At 47.4% G+C, this 15,381-nt stretch overlaps 1 long non-coding RNA gene across 3 annotated transcripts in view; it reads right to left on the reverse strand.

Moving 5' to 3' along the window:
• LOC132207869 (uncharacterized) overlaps nt 1–15,381 on the reverse strand; it is a 294,272-nt gene that overhangs the window by 198,965 nt on the left and 79,926 nt on the right. The window lies entirely within an intron of this gene.

The raw sequence follows: 15,381 nt of genomic DNA on the forward strand, positions 1-15,381 counted from the left end.
CACTTCATCTGTATGACTGACACACGACTCTCCCCACGTTCTCATCCGAGCTTCAAAACAGCAGGCGAGACCCAGATGTGCAGAGGAAGCACTCGCCGATAAACTCAAGGCCTCAATGGTGAAGTGCAACATTCCTGCAGACACCTGGGAATCGCCAGCCTAAGACGGTCCAAAGCCTGAAGAGCACCTGGGAAGGCATCAAACACCTCGAGGCTTGCCTTTGGAAGCAGTGGAAGCCATGCAGCCATACCAAACCTCCCTCACCCCTTCCCACGACTGCCTTCTGCCCCGAGTGCAACAGAGCCTACGGTAGCTGCATCGGTCTGTACAGCCGCCGATCAATTCAGCCTGAGAGTGGGAGAGTGTCAGAGTGTCATCCATATCTGCGAGAAACCACCATGATCATGATGTATAGTGTGCAGGGGCATCTCGTCATAGCAATTCAGAGAACAAATACAGGGCAACAGAACGCTGGTGACCAAGATTAGGATTAGGGAGAATCTCAAAATCTTCTACAAGTGTCTCAGAGGGAAAGAGAAAACCCAGGGAAAACCAAGTCTCATTAGGGATGAAGAGGCAAATCAATGGTTTGAACTGGAGAGCAATTGTCCGGTGTTAAACGAGAACTTCACATCAGCTTTTACATGTGAGAAGGAGCACACAATTCCCGAGCAGAATTAACAGAGACTGGGGAGATGTTAGGTGTTTTGGTGAATTTAAAATTGGACAAATCCCAGGTTTGGATGAAGTGTATGCCAAGATGCCCAGGGAGATGAGAGAAAAAATTCCACTCGCCCTCATACAGAGCTTTCACAAGTACCAAGGGACTGGAGAACAGGTAACATAGTTCCACTTATCAAAATGCGTGACAAACATAAAGCAGAGTATTACAGACCGGTGAGTATCACATCAGTAGATAGGAAAATATTGGAGAAAATTCTGAACGGCAGGCTTAATTTCCTTTGAAAGAAGCAGGGTTTGATCAGCGACGGTCAGCACAGCTTTGTCAGACGGAGGTCATGCCTCACAAACCGAGATGATCCTTTCAAAGAGGTGACGGAGTGTGCAGATGGGAGTTGATGTGGTGAAAATAGATTTCAGCAAAGACTTGGACAGGGTCCCAAATGGGAGCGTGGCAAAGAAGGTAAAGCTCATGGGGTCCAGGAAAATACAGCAAGTTGAATCCAAAGTTACAGATTGGTCAAATGGGCAGGTCAGTGGTAGATGGAATGTTAACCCTGATCAGTCAGGTAATGCAATTTGGACAAACGAACAAGGCAAGGAATCATTCGAAGAAATGCCAGGACACTAGGAAGGTCAGAGGAATGGTGTGATCTTGGGGTACTCGGCCACAGATTCCTGAACGTGGAATGGCAGCTTAAAAGGACAGTTCAGAAAGCATATGGCTCAAGAGCTGTACAGGACTTTGGTTAGGCCCCAGCTGAACTGCTCAGTGCAGTTCTGGTCTCTCCATTATAGGAAGGAGGTGTTTGCATTTGAGCATGTGTGGAGGACATTCATCAAGATGTTCTGAGGGGGTGAAGCATTTTAACTCTTGGGAGAGTCTGGATAAGTTTGTGTTAGTAAGAACTGCCAATGCTGGAGTCTGAGATCACACAGTGTGGAGCTGGAGGAACACTGCAGGCCAGGCAGCATCACTGTTGCTGATCTCTGGTTAAGGGTTTAGGCCTGAAACATCAGCTTTTGCGCTCCTGAGATGCTGCTTGGCCTGTTGTGTTCAGCCAGCTCCACACTATGTTTTCTTTTGTATTCTCCAGCATCTGCAGTTTCCATTGTCTCGAGCATCACTGTTTTATCTGGATAAGGTTGGATTGTTTTCTTTCGAGTAGAGAGGGTTGAAGGAGGTCCTGAAAAAATTGTTTGGATTAATATGGGTATAGGCGAGGTAAAAAGAAGGTTCATAATGGGGTCGGTGGCGGGGGGGCGGTGGTGGTAGAGGAAGAGATACGTACATTTAAGTTAAAAGCTCAGAAGGAATTTCAGGAAAGAAAAGACACCCAGAAGGTGCTGGGTGTTTGGAATTCATTGTCTGGGACTTTAGTTGAGGTGGTGGATAATCTTTTCACATTAAAGAAAAAGGGTTGGTACAGCACTTAAAATGAAATAACATTCAAGGCAATTGGCCTATTGCTGGAACATGAGCCGAATGTCAACTTAGTGTGGCTTCAGTGGTTACAGACACAATGGAATGAAGTGCCTGTTCAATTCTGTAGAATTCTCTGATTCTGGAGCAGGGGACAGCACGGGACAGTTCACCTATCTTCTCCTTTATCCATCTTCTGTCTGCCTCCCCACTTCTCCCTATGTTTTACAGAATCCCCTTCTCCTCCCCCGGTTTTCAAGAAGGGTCTCAATCTGAAACGTCAGCTGTCTTCCTTCTCTGATGCTGCTCGGCCCGCTGTGTTCATCCAGTTCTGCACCTTGTTCTCTCAGATTCTCCGACTACCTCTGAGGAAACTTCCTTGTTTTTGCACCGAAACTGTGGTCAGAATGTGGAACGCACTGACTGTGTGGGTGGTAGAGGCAGAAACCATGATAACATTTAACAAGTCTTTGATTGGGCATTTGCGATGCCAAGGCATACAAGGCTCTGGGTCAAGTGCTGGGAAATGTGATTCCAATAGTTAGGGACTTGCATCTTGTGAGGGCACATACAATTTTCTGAAGGGTCTGTTCCATTGCCATAGCACTCTATTATGCTGTCCCTCAATGATCCTGTGACAAGTAAGTGAAGGTTTACAGAAACAGGTAGTTTTCAAGGACAAGGCCAAAAGGAAAACTGATGCACAGACAAAGTGCATGTAAGAATTTAACCAAGGATTAACACCATTCAAGAACTGGAATTTGTGCCAATGCACCAAACCTGCAGATGAAAATGCAGTGTCCAGTTTGATTGCAAACAGCATCAACCACCAGTTAGTAACATGATCCATGGAAATATCTGAATGCCTGTTGTTGTGATCTCAAGCATTTACCTGCGTCGAGTGAAATCCACCACCATAGTTCTGTTGCATCGTTAGCCACCTCGCAATCGGTGTTGCATAGTCAATATCATTCCTTGACAATGCTTGAAGCAAGGCATAAGCAGTGGTTTCCACAGTCATCGCAGAAGCCTGTGCTGCTTCAATTGGATACGGCTTCTCGTCCTCCAACAATGGAGGCTTTCCAGGAACCAACATCAGAATCTGTCATTTGTTAAAGGGATTAGCTGAGAATAAAGTTTACATCATATAGATTTTTGTTTGCATTTCACCAACACAACAATGGTTTTGCTGGTCAAGATCCAGCATTATCTCACCACTGATGTCTATAACATTCTCCATACTTCCCGCTCAGTGATGGGTCCTTTTGTTTGGGAAAAATAGGCACCTTCGAATGCAAATGAATCAAGATGAGCTTTAGTTTCTCATCAGGCTACATGGCAGTTATTACAAGATGTTATGAACAAAAGGTGTAGGAGCAGATGAAACCATTCATAGCATCAGTCTGGATGATCTTCTTGCCCTCATCCTGAGGAGGCATCACAGATCTTAACTAACACGCAATTCAAATTATTTCACGCAATGACAAGACTGGATGCTCTGGATACTGCAAATGCCATGGCACCTGGCAGCATCCCACAAACTGTATTGGAACAATGTGCCCCAAGGTCACCACACCAACAGTAAATGTTTTCCAGTACATTTTTAAACACTCGCGATACTCATATTTCAGAGAAAGATGACCTATCACGCAATCGGCAGACAAATTGTCCTGACCAATTATGACCTCAATGTATTCTCAATCATCAGCAAAGTGATGCAACATCTGGATGACAGTGCTGTCAAACAGCTGCACACTGAGGCTCAGTTTACTTTTTGTCATGCCACACTTCTCGTAACCTCATTCAGGATTTACCACAAATATGATCAGAGATCCTGAGCTTGAAAAGGAAGGAAAGTGCAATCTGTCATTTCCACCAAGGCAACTTCTGATTGAATGTGGTGTGAAGCAGAGGAATAGGAAGTTGAGTCAGTGGCATTCACTGGATACCTGCACTGGTTGAAGTCATGTCTTCATTTGAACCAAAGTGGAGACATGAACGTTCATTGAATATTGTCCAGGTGTCCAGCAGAATTCATGACTTTTCCAACAGTGAAGTCAACGATGAGAAAATACAGTGAGACTTGGACAACGATCAGGCTTGGCCTGATAAAGGATAAGTTACATTTGCACCATACAAGTGCTCAGCAGCAATCAGCTCCAACAAGAGCGAATATGACCATGTCAAAAAAATTCCATGTCCTTACCCTAACTGGGTCAGTTATATAATCAGCAGCAGCCAGGTCCGTGGTACAAACCGCCCTGCTGTGGAAGAGGGTGAGGCAAATCCAAGTGAGTGATTGTGGTTGGAGACTCATTCGTTGGGACATAGTTTCTGTAGCCACATTTGAGACACCAGGGCTGTGTGTTGCTTCCCTGGTACCAAGGTCAAGGACATCTCCGAGTGGTTGCAACAAATGAATGCGTGGTTAAGGAGCTGGTACTGGGGGCAGGCTTTCAGGTTCATGGATAATTGCGACCTTCTTCGGCAAGGGGTGACCTGTGTGAGAGGGATGGCTTGCACCTAAACTGAACGGGAACAAATACCCTCACAGGGAGGTTTGCTCGTGCTACTTGGGAGGATTTAAAGACTGGCAGGCAGCTGGGAACCAGAGCAGCAGGTCAGCAAGTAGATGAATTGATGGCAGGTACATGTTAGGGCCAATAAATCAGAAAAGCATGGCAGTCAGAGACAGGTACATGAACATGATGGCACAAACAAGCTGAAATATGTTTATTTCACTGCAAAGAGTATTATAGGTAAGGCAGATGAGCTTAGAGCCTGGATCAGTATATGGGACTCTGACGTTGAGGCTATTACAGGGGCTTGGTTGAGACAGAGACAGGACTGGCTGCTCAATGTTCCAGGGTTTCATTGCTTTAGACAAGATAGAGGGGAAGATAAAAGAAGGAGGTGCACTCCTAACCTATGGGAAATGTTACATCTGCACCTGGAGAGGACATTCTGGAGGGCGTGCCCACTGAGGCAATAGAGGGAGTGTTCAAAAGTAAGATAGACACAATCACTCTGATCAGATTAAACTAATAGCCAGCTCCCCTGTTGCCACTGACACACTGAGGAACAAATATGTAGGCAGCTTTTGAAACGATGTAATAAGTCAGAGTTGTCACAGTCAGTGAATTTAACCTCCACGGTATTGACTGGGACTCCCTTACAACAAGAGTTTAAATGAGGCTGAATGAACACAGCAGGCCAAGCAGCATCTCAGGAGCACAAAAGCTGACGTTTCGGGCCGAGACCCTTCATCAGAGACGGGGATGGGGTGAGGGTTCTGGAATAAATAGGGAGAGAGGGGGAGGCGGACCGAAGATGGAGAGAAAAGAAGATAGGTGGAGAGAGTATAGGTGGGGAGGTCGGGAGGGGATAGGTCAGTCCAGGGATGATGGACAGGGCAAGGAGGTGGGATGAGGTTAGTAGGTAGATGGGGGTGCGGCTTGGGGTGGGAGGAAGGGATGGGTGAGAGGAAGAACCGGTTAGGGAGGCAGAGACAGGTTGGACTGGTTTTGGGATGCAGTGGGTGGGGGGGAAGAGCTGGGCTGGTTGTGTGGTGCAGTGGGGGGAGGGGATGAACTGGGCTGGTTTAGGGACGCAGTAGGGGAAGGGGAGATTTTGAAACTGGTGAAGTCCACATTGATACCATTAGGCTGCAGGGTTCCCAGGCGGAATATGAGTTGCTGTTCCTGCAACCTTCGGGTGGCATCATTGTGGCAGTGCAGGAGGCCCATGATGGACATGTCATCTAAAGAATGGGAGGGGGAGTGGAAATGGTTTGCGACTGGGAGGTGCAGTTGTTTGTTGCGAACTGAGCGGAGGTGTTCTGCAAAGCGGTCTCCAAGCCTCCGCTTGGTTTCCCCAACGTAGAGGAAACCACACCGGGTACAGTGGATGCAGTATACCACATTGGCAGATGTGCAGGTGAACCTCTGCTTAATGTGGAATGTCTTCTTGGGGCCTGGGATAGGGGTGAGGGAGGAGGTGTGGGGGCAAGTGTAGCATTTCCTGCGGTTGCAGGGGAAGGTGCCGGGTGTGGTGGGGTTGGAGGGCAGTGTGGAGCGAACAAGGGAGTCACGGAGAGAGTGGTCTCTCCAAAAAGCAGACAGGGGTGGGGATGGAAAAATGTCTTGGGTGGTGGGGTCGGATTGTGGATGGCGAAAGTGTCGGAGGATGATGCGTTGTATCCGGAGGTTGGTAGGGTGGTGTGTGAGAACGAGGGGGATCCTCTTGGGGCGGTTGTGGCGGGGGTGAGGTGTGAGGGATGTGTTGCGGGAAATACGGGAGACGCGGTCAAGGGCGTTCTCGATCACTGTGGGGGGAAAGTTGCGGTCCTTGAAGAACTTGGACATCTGGGATGTGCGGGAGTGGAATGTCTTATCGTGGGAGCAGATGCGGCGGAGGCGGAGGAATTGAGAATAGAGAATGGAATTTTTGCAGAAGGGTGGGTGGGAGGAGGTGTATTCTAGGTAGCTGTGGGAGTCGGTGGGCTTGAAATGGACATCAGTTACAAGCTGGTTGCCTGAGATGGAGACTGAGAGGTCCAGGAAGGTGAGGGATGTGCTGGAGATGGCCCAGGTGAACTGAAGGTTGGGGTGGAAGGTGTTGGTGAAGTGGATGAACTGTTCGAGCTCCTCTGGGGAGCAAGAGGCGGCGCCGATACAGTCATCAATGTACCGGAGGAAGAGGTGGGTTTTGGGGCCTGTGTAGGTACTTTCACCATTTACAATCCGACCCCACCACCCAAGACATTTTTCCATCCCCACCCCTGTCTGCCTTCCGGAGAGACCACTCTCTCCGTGACTCCCTTGTTCGCTCCACACTGCCCTCCAACCCCACCACACCCGGCACCTTCCCCTGCAACCGCAGGAAATGCTACACTTGTCCCCACACCTCCTCCCTCACCCCTATCCCAGGCCCCAAGAAGACATTCCACATTAAGCAGAGGTTCACCTGCACATCTGCCAATGTGGTATACTGCATCCACTGTACCCGGTGTGGCTTCCTCTACATTGGGGTAACCAAGCGGAGGCTTGGAGACCGCTTTGCAGAACACCTCCGCTCAGTTCGCAACAAACAACTGCACCTCCCAGTCGCAAACCATTTCCACTCCCCCTCCCCTTCTCTAGATGACATGTCCATCATGGGCCTCCTGCACTGCCACAATGATGCCACCCGAAGGTTGCAGGAACAGCAACTCATATTCTGCCTGGGAACCCTGCAGCCATATGGTATCAATGTGGACTTCACCAGTTTCAAAATCTCCCCTTCCCCTACTGCATCCCTAAACCAGCCCAGTTCATCCCCTCCCCCCACTGCACCACACAACCAGCCCAGCTCTTCCCCCCAACCCACTGCGTCCCAAAACCAGTCCAACCTGTCTCTGCCTCCCTAACCGGTTCTTCCTCTCACCCATCCCTTCCTCCCACCCCAAGCCGCACCCCCATCTACCTGCTAACCTCTACCCACCTCCTTGACCTGTCCGTCTTCCCTGGACTGACCTATCCCCTCCCTATCTCCCCACCTATACTCTCTCCACCTATCTTCTTTACTCTCCATCTTCGGTCCGCCTCCCCCTCTCTCCCTATTTATTCCAGAACCCTCCCCATCCCCCTCTCTGATGAAGGGTCTAGGCCCGAAACGTCAGCTTTTGTGCTCCTGAGATGCTGCTTGGCCTGCTGTGTTCATCCAGCCTCACATTTGATGATCTTGGAATTCTCCAGCATCTGCAGTTCCCATTATCTTAAAATGAGGCTGAATTTGTTAAGTCTATCCAAGAGAGTTTCTTGACACAGTATATGGATAGAAGATGGGCCATACTGGACTTTGTCCTGGTCAGGTAACTGGTGAGAAGGGTGGGAAAGCATTTTGGAAATAGTGATCACAACTCCTTCAATTTTAAGATTGCTATGAAGAAGTATAAGTAAGGACCTTGGGGGAGAGTAAATTATATCAGTTTTAGGTAGGAGCTGAGGAGTGTTAATTTGGAGGAGCTGTCACATTTGCCATATGGGAATTGTTTAAAGGCCTGCTTGTGAGTTTAGGATCAGGAAGGAGGAAGGACAAGGATGGCAAGGTAAAGGACCCTTGGATAATTGGGGAGGTTGTGAAGTTAGTCAAAAGGGAAAAACAAAAATATGTCAGGTTTAGGAAGCTAAAATCGAACAGGGCCGACATAAAGAAAACAGAAAAAGAAAGGCGATGAAATGACCTTGGCAAGGAGGGTTGAAGGAATTCCCAAGGCATTCTGTGCATACATCTAAAACAAGGGGATAAATAGGGAGAAAGTAGGACCATTCAGGATAAAGGAGGGAACTTGTGTTTGGAAGCAGACGATGCGGGCAAGATCCGAAATGAGTACCGTGCATCACTATTCACTCGGCGAAGGGTGTGGAGGATAGTGGGATTTGTGTGGAGCATGCTCATATTGATAACAGCATTTTGAGATCAACAAAGAGCATTAAGGTGGATAAGTCCTCAGGACCCAAAGGTATCTCCTCAAGGTTTTTGAGCGAGGTGAGAGAGGAGATTGTCGGGGCATTCAGCAATATCTTTGTATCCTTGGTAGCCACTGGAGGGGTACTGGAGGACTAGCAAGTTGCAAAATGTTCTTCTTCTGTTCAAGAAGGGAAATAGGGTCAATCCAGGAAACTAGAGACGAGTGAGTCTCTCATCGTTCATTGGGAAGCTATTGGAGAGAATTCTTAGGGGTTGTATTTATCTGTAATAGGAACAGCATGGCCCAATTAGGGACAGTCAGCATGGCTTTGTGCAGGGCAGGTCAGTCTTACTGACTTGATCGAATTTTTTGAGGAGGTGACTAATGTGATCATTGAAGGTAGAGTAGTGGATATTGTCGACATTGATTTTTCGCAAGGCTTTCCACAAGGTGCCTGACGGTAGGATCATCCAGAAGATTAAGATCCATGGGGTCCCTGGTCACTCAGCTGCTTGGATTCACAACTGGCTTGCCCAGAGAAGACAGAGTGTGGTGGTGGAAAGGTGCTTTTCAGGCTGCAGATCCAGGACTATTCTGTTCTGCAGGGATCTGTACTGGGACCTCTGCTGTTGGGGTACATATAAAATGACCGAGGTGAAAATATAGATGGATGGGTTAGTAAGTTTGTAGGCGATAGAATGATTGGTAGAGTGGTAGTTAGGGTAGAAAGTCAGAAAAGGATACAGAGGGATACAGATCCGTTGCAGAAATGGCAAGTGAATTTTAATCCGTTAAGTGTGAAGTGCTCCACTTGGGAAATTAAATGTTAAGGAAAAATATACAGTTAATGGCAGGACCCTGAACAGCATTTGTGTATACAGGGATCTTGGGATTCAGTTCATAGCTCCCCGAAAGGGGCCACACAAGTTGATAGAGTGGTAAAGAAGACGCATGGCATGCTTGCCTTTATTAGTTGGGGAATCGAGCACAAGAATCAGGATGTCATGTTCCAGCTTTAGAAGACTTTGGTTAGGCCTTAAGTATTGCACTCTTAAGAATCGTATCCAATTCTGGTCGTCATGTTACAGGAAGGATGTGGAGGTTTTGAATAGCGTGCAAAAGAGGTGGCCTGGATTTGAGGGCTTGAGCTAGAAAGGGGAGGCTGGAAAGACTCAGACTATTTTCTCTGCAGACGTTGAGGGAAGACTTGATCGAGGTTAACAAATTTATGACATGCATAGACAGATTCTGACTGTAACCCTTCTCCCAGATTTGAAATGTCTAAAACTGGGGGCATGTATTTAAGGTGAGAGGGGGCAAGTTCAAACGAGATGTCAGAGACAATTCTTATATACAGAAAGTGGTAGGAGTCTGAAAAGCACTGCCGGGGTGGCTGTGGAAGCAGGTACAATAGGGCGTTTAAGACACTTTTATATAAGTACATGAATATACAAGGAATGTGGGATATGAATCAAGGACATTCAGAAGGGTTTAGCTAAATTTGGCATCATGTTTGGCACAACATTGCATGCCAAAGGGCCTGTTCCTCTGCTGAAGTGTTCTCGGATCTATGTTAATCAATGTGACTGGAACCGTAGATCAGAGACAATAGATTCTACAGCAAGTAACTCACTTTGGACTTCTCAACATCTGTCCACTGCCGATAAACTCCAAATCCGGGTGTCAATGAAATACTCTTCACTCAGCTGAACGAGTGCGACTCTGACAACACTATCGATAAACGACAGCAATGCAATGCAGTCAAATCATCCCATTGATTGATCCCCCTTCTTACATCAGGATCTAGGAAAACAAGTAGGCCATTCAACCCTTCAAACACTTTCTACCATCCAATGAGATTATAACTTAATTGTGGCCTACCTCCATATTGCTTTTGGTCCATATCCCTCAATACTTTTTTTCCTTTTGGTCGAACTGAAAATTTACAATTAACAATGGATCGAGAATTAACTGTTGTTTGAGATGGGGAGTGACAATGAGACAATGCACCAATTCATCAAACTCCTTCCACAGTACCTGATAATTGTGTGATCCCTACCACCCAAAAATATTTAAAGAGCAGCTCCAGAATCTGCATGTTCCCTGTCAAAATCAGCAGAATCCTGATGTGGAACTGTACGACTGTTACTTCATTTCCACTGAGTAAAAGCAATTCATCTCCTGTCCTCAGTATTTCATTAATATATTCATACCACGTGCATTGCAGCTATTCAACAGGCCAATTCTCCACAACCTTCTCAACAGCAATTCTGGATGGATAGCAAATGCAGCCCAAGAAAGCAACATCAATGACACGCTCGTGAATTTTAAAAATTATAATGACAATATTTATGGATTAGAACAAATCCCAGACTTCATGACGTCTCAAATCCGTTCTCCCCCTCTCCCCACTGCTTTGATGTGCATTCATGATTGTGATTTACAAAGAACAGCAACTAATTTGAAACAATTAACTTGCAAAAATAGAACAGAAATCTAGTTCTGTGCAAAACCGATGCGAAACAGATTGCAGAATATAGACAGATTGGAGAGTTAGGTGGAGAAATGGCAGATGGAGTTCAATCCGGGCAAATGCAAGGTGATGCATTTTGGAAAATCCAATTCAAGAGTGAACTGTACGGTGAATGGAAAAGGCCTGGGGAAAACTGATGCACAGAGAGATCTGGGTGTTCAGGTCCATTGCTCCCAGACGGTGGCAATGCAGGTCAATAGAGTGGTCAAGAAGGCATACGGCATGCTTTCATTCATCAGACAGGGTATCAAGTACAAGATTTGGCACGTCATGTTACAGTTTTATAGGACTTGGGTTCACATTTGGAATACGGCATACAGTTCTGGTCGCCACATTACCAATAGGATGTGAATGCTTTGGAGATGGTGCAGAGGAGGTTCACCAGGACGATACCTGGTATGGAGGGCACTAGCTATGAAGAGAGGTTGAGTCGATTGGGATTATTTACATGAGAAAGACGGAGATTGAAGGGGGAGACCTGATTGATGTCGACAAAATCATGAGAGGTATAGACAGGGTGGATAGCAAGAAGCTTTCTATCCCAGAGTGGGGGGACTCAATTACTGCTCGTCACAATTTCAAGGTGAGAGGGGAAAAGTTTAAGGCATACGCGTGGAAAGTTCTTTATGCAGAGAGTCGTGGGTGCCTGAAACGCATTGCCAACGCAGGCGGTAGAGGCGGGCACAATAGCGTCATTTAAGATGTATCTAGACAGAAACATGAATGGGCAGGGAGCAAAGGGAACAGATCCTTGGAAAATAGGCGACAGGTTTACATAAAGGATCTGGAACGGCGCAAGCTTGGAGGGCCAAAGGGCCTGTTGCTGTGCTGTAATTTTCTTTGTTCTTTTCCTCTTTGAAACAGTTTGAAGGCTGGCTATCAGCTAGACAACAGCAGCGATCCCTGGGATTCGTCATTCGAAACAGGAAGGAGTTTCCAACATCAAGTGGAGAGAGAGCATACTTGAAGATTCAAGTCACTGTTTCATCTACAACTTTCCACCCACACCGGTGCAATGCCCTTTCAGAACTACAGTGCACGTTAGTCCAGAACATGCTGCACTCAAGCCACTTCCATTTTTCCACTTCCTGAACTACAATTTGATCCCTTCATTTCCTGGTTTGTATGCTTTTATGTTTTTCTAGTCTTGAAGATTTCTACAGTACAAATTTATAGTTGCCCTATTATAGGAAGGATATTTTTAAGCAAGAGTGGGCACAGAAGAAATTTACCAGATCGTTGCTGAGCATGGAAGGTTTCAGTGATAAAGGAAGGTTGGGTCAGCTGGAACTTTTTTCACTGGAGCAAAGGGGGATGAAAGGTGACCTGATCGAGGTTAATAAATAGGACAGGGTTGGAGGGATATGGACCAGGAAGAGGCTAGTTGGGACTAGTTTAGTTTGGGATTATGTTGGACCTAAGGGCCCATTTCCACGCTGTACGACTATGACTCTATAAAATAGGCTGACAAGGTAAAGTAACACATACCGTACCAAAACGAGAAAAAAAAAGCACAGCATCCCCTTCAAATTACATCGCACAACAGGACAAGTTAAGGCCAGGCTACTACATAGAACAAACATCAACACTGCATCTCAAACCTCCACTGGAATTGAATAGTTTTGCATTTATCTTGATAAGTGAAACCACATTCTGTTCTCCAACCCTCTGGTACTTCCCTTGTGAGAGGAATTGAAAAACTGGTCAGGGCCACTGAGATTTTCTTTCTGAAGTAACAAGGTGCAGAGCTGGATGAAAACAGCCGGCCAAGCAGCATCAGAGCAACAGGAAGGCTGACGTTTCAGGCCTAGACACTTCTTCAGAAATGGAGGAGGGAGAGGGGGTTCGGAAATAAATAGGGAGAGAGCGGGAGGCGGATAGAAGTTGGATAAAGGAAAAGATAGATGGACAGGAGACAGACAGGTCAAAGAGGCAGGGATGGAGTGCAGGTGGGAAGTTAGGGAGCAGACAGGTCAGTTTAGATAGGACGAACAGGTCAAGGCGGTGGGAAGAGGTTAGTAGGTAGGAGGTGGGGGTGGGGCTTGAGGTGGCAGGATGGAATAGGTGGGTTGGTTTTGGGTTGCGGGAGCAGGAGGGGAGATTTTGAAGCTTGTAAAGTCCACATTGATACCACTGAGCTGCGGGGTTCCCAAGCGGAATATGAGGCGCTGCTCCTGCAATCTTCAGGTGGCACTGCAGGAGACCCAGGATGGATATGTAATCTGAGGATTGGGAGGGAGAGTTGAAACGGTTCGCGACTGGTAGGTGCAGTTCTTTCGTGCATCGGTGACTTGCAAAGGTCCCCAGGCCTCCGCTTGGTTTCCCCGATATAGAGAGGGCCATAATGGGAACAGCGAATACAGTATATCACATTAGCAGATGTGCAGGTGAACATCTACTTGATGTGGAATTCCTTCTTGGGGCCTGGGATGGGGGTGAGGGGCGAGGTATCGAGACAGGTGAAGCACTTTCTGCAGTTGCAGGAAAAAGTGCCGCGTGTAGAGTGCTGGAGGGGAGTGTGGAGCACATAAGGGAGTCACCTAAGGGTGGGGAGGGAAAAAATGTCTTTGGTGGTGGGGTCAGAGTGCAGATGGCAGAAGTGTCGGCGACGATGCATTGAATCCCAAGGTTGGTGGGGTGGTACGTGAGGGCAAGGAGGACTCTGTTTTGGTTGTTTTATGGGGAGCGGGTGTGAGGGGTGAGTTGTGGGAAATGCGGGTGACCCGGTCGAGGGTGTTTTCGACCACTGCCGGGGGGTGGAGTTGCGGTCCTTGAAAACTAAAACTTCTCTTTCAAATCCTCCCACCTCCGACAGACAAAGGGGGTGGCCAGGGGATCCACATGGGCCCAAGCTATGCCTGCCTCTTTGTAGGTTACATGGAACGATCCCTCTTCCGTACCTACACTGGCCCTAAACCCCACCTCTTCCTCCGTTACATTGATGACTGTATCGGCGCCACTAATGTGGTAGCTGCATCCGCTGTTCCCATTGTGGCCTCCTCAACATCAGGGAAACCAAGCGGAGGCTTGGGGACCGCTTTGCACATCACCTATGCTCACTTCACACTAAGCAACTCCCCCTCGCAGTCCTCAGATGACATGTCCATGCTGGGCCTCCTGCAGTGCCGCAATGATGCCACCCGAAGGTTGCAGGAAGGCACCTCATATTCTGCTTGGGAACCCTGCAGCCCAATGCTATCAATGTGGACTTCACAAGCTTCAAAATCACCCGTCCCCACAACTGCATCCCAAAACCAGCCCAGCTCACCCCCGCCTCCCGAACCTGTCTTTTCTCCCTCCTATCCCCTCCTCCCACATCAAGCCCCACCACCATCTCCTATCCTCTTGATCTTTGGCCTTGATTTTTGAGTTTTCATTTTCTGCAGATTTTGTACCAGAGGGCTGGAGGGCTGCAAATGTTTAAGAAGGGCAGGAGAGATGACCCAGGCGATTATAGACCAGTGAGCCTTACGTCTGTTGTTGGAAAAGTTTTGGAAAGGATGAGAAGAGATAGGATTTATAAACATCAAGCAAGCAACAATTTGATTGGAGATCGTCAACATGGGTTCGTCAAGGGCAGGTCGTGTCTCACAAACCTCATTGAGTTTTCAGAAGGTGACCAAGCATGTGGACGAGGGAAGGGCCGTTGACGTGGTGTACATGGACTTCAGTAAAGCCTTTGATAAGGTTCCACGTGGTTGGCCATTGGAGCAAATATGGACGCATGGGACTGAGGGACATTTAGCAGTTTGGATTAGAAACTGGCTTTCTGTAAGAAGGCAACTAGTGGTGGTTGATGGAAAATATTCAGCCTGGAGTCACTTCGCTAGTGGTGTGCACAAAGATTTGTTTTGGGACCACTGCTGTTTGTCATTTTTATAAATGATTTGGATGCAGGCACAGGTGGATGGATTACTCAGTTTGCAGGTGACACTAAAGTTGGCGGAGTGGTGGGCAGTGTGGAAGAATGTCGCAGCTTGCAAGGAGACTTGGATAAACTGCAGAATTGGGCTGAAAGGTGGCAAATGGAGTTCAATGCGGATAAATGTGAGGTGATTCACTTTGGGAAGAATAATAGGAAGGCAGAATACTGGGTCAATGGAAAGATTCTGGGCAGTGTGGATGTGCAGAGGGATCTTGGTGTCCATTTACATAGATCCCTGAAAGTTGCCACCCAGGTTGATGGTGCTGTTGAGAGGGCTTACAGTGCGTTAGGTTTCATTGGTAGAGGGAATGAGTTCCGGAGCCAAGATGTCACGCTGCAACTGTACAAAATGCTAGTGCGGTCTCATT

Source organism: Stegostoma tigrinum, unplaced genomic scaffold (genome assembly GCF_030684315.1).
Source record: "Stegostoma tigrinum isolate sSteTig4 unplaced genomic scaffold, sSteTig4.hap1 scaffold_190, whole genome shotgun sequence".
NCBI classification, from domain to species: Eukaryota; Metazoa; Chordata; class Chondrichthyes; order Orectolobiformes; family Stegostomatidae; genus Stegostoma; species Stegostoma tigrinum.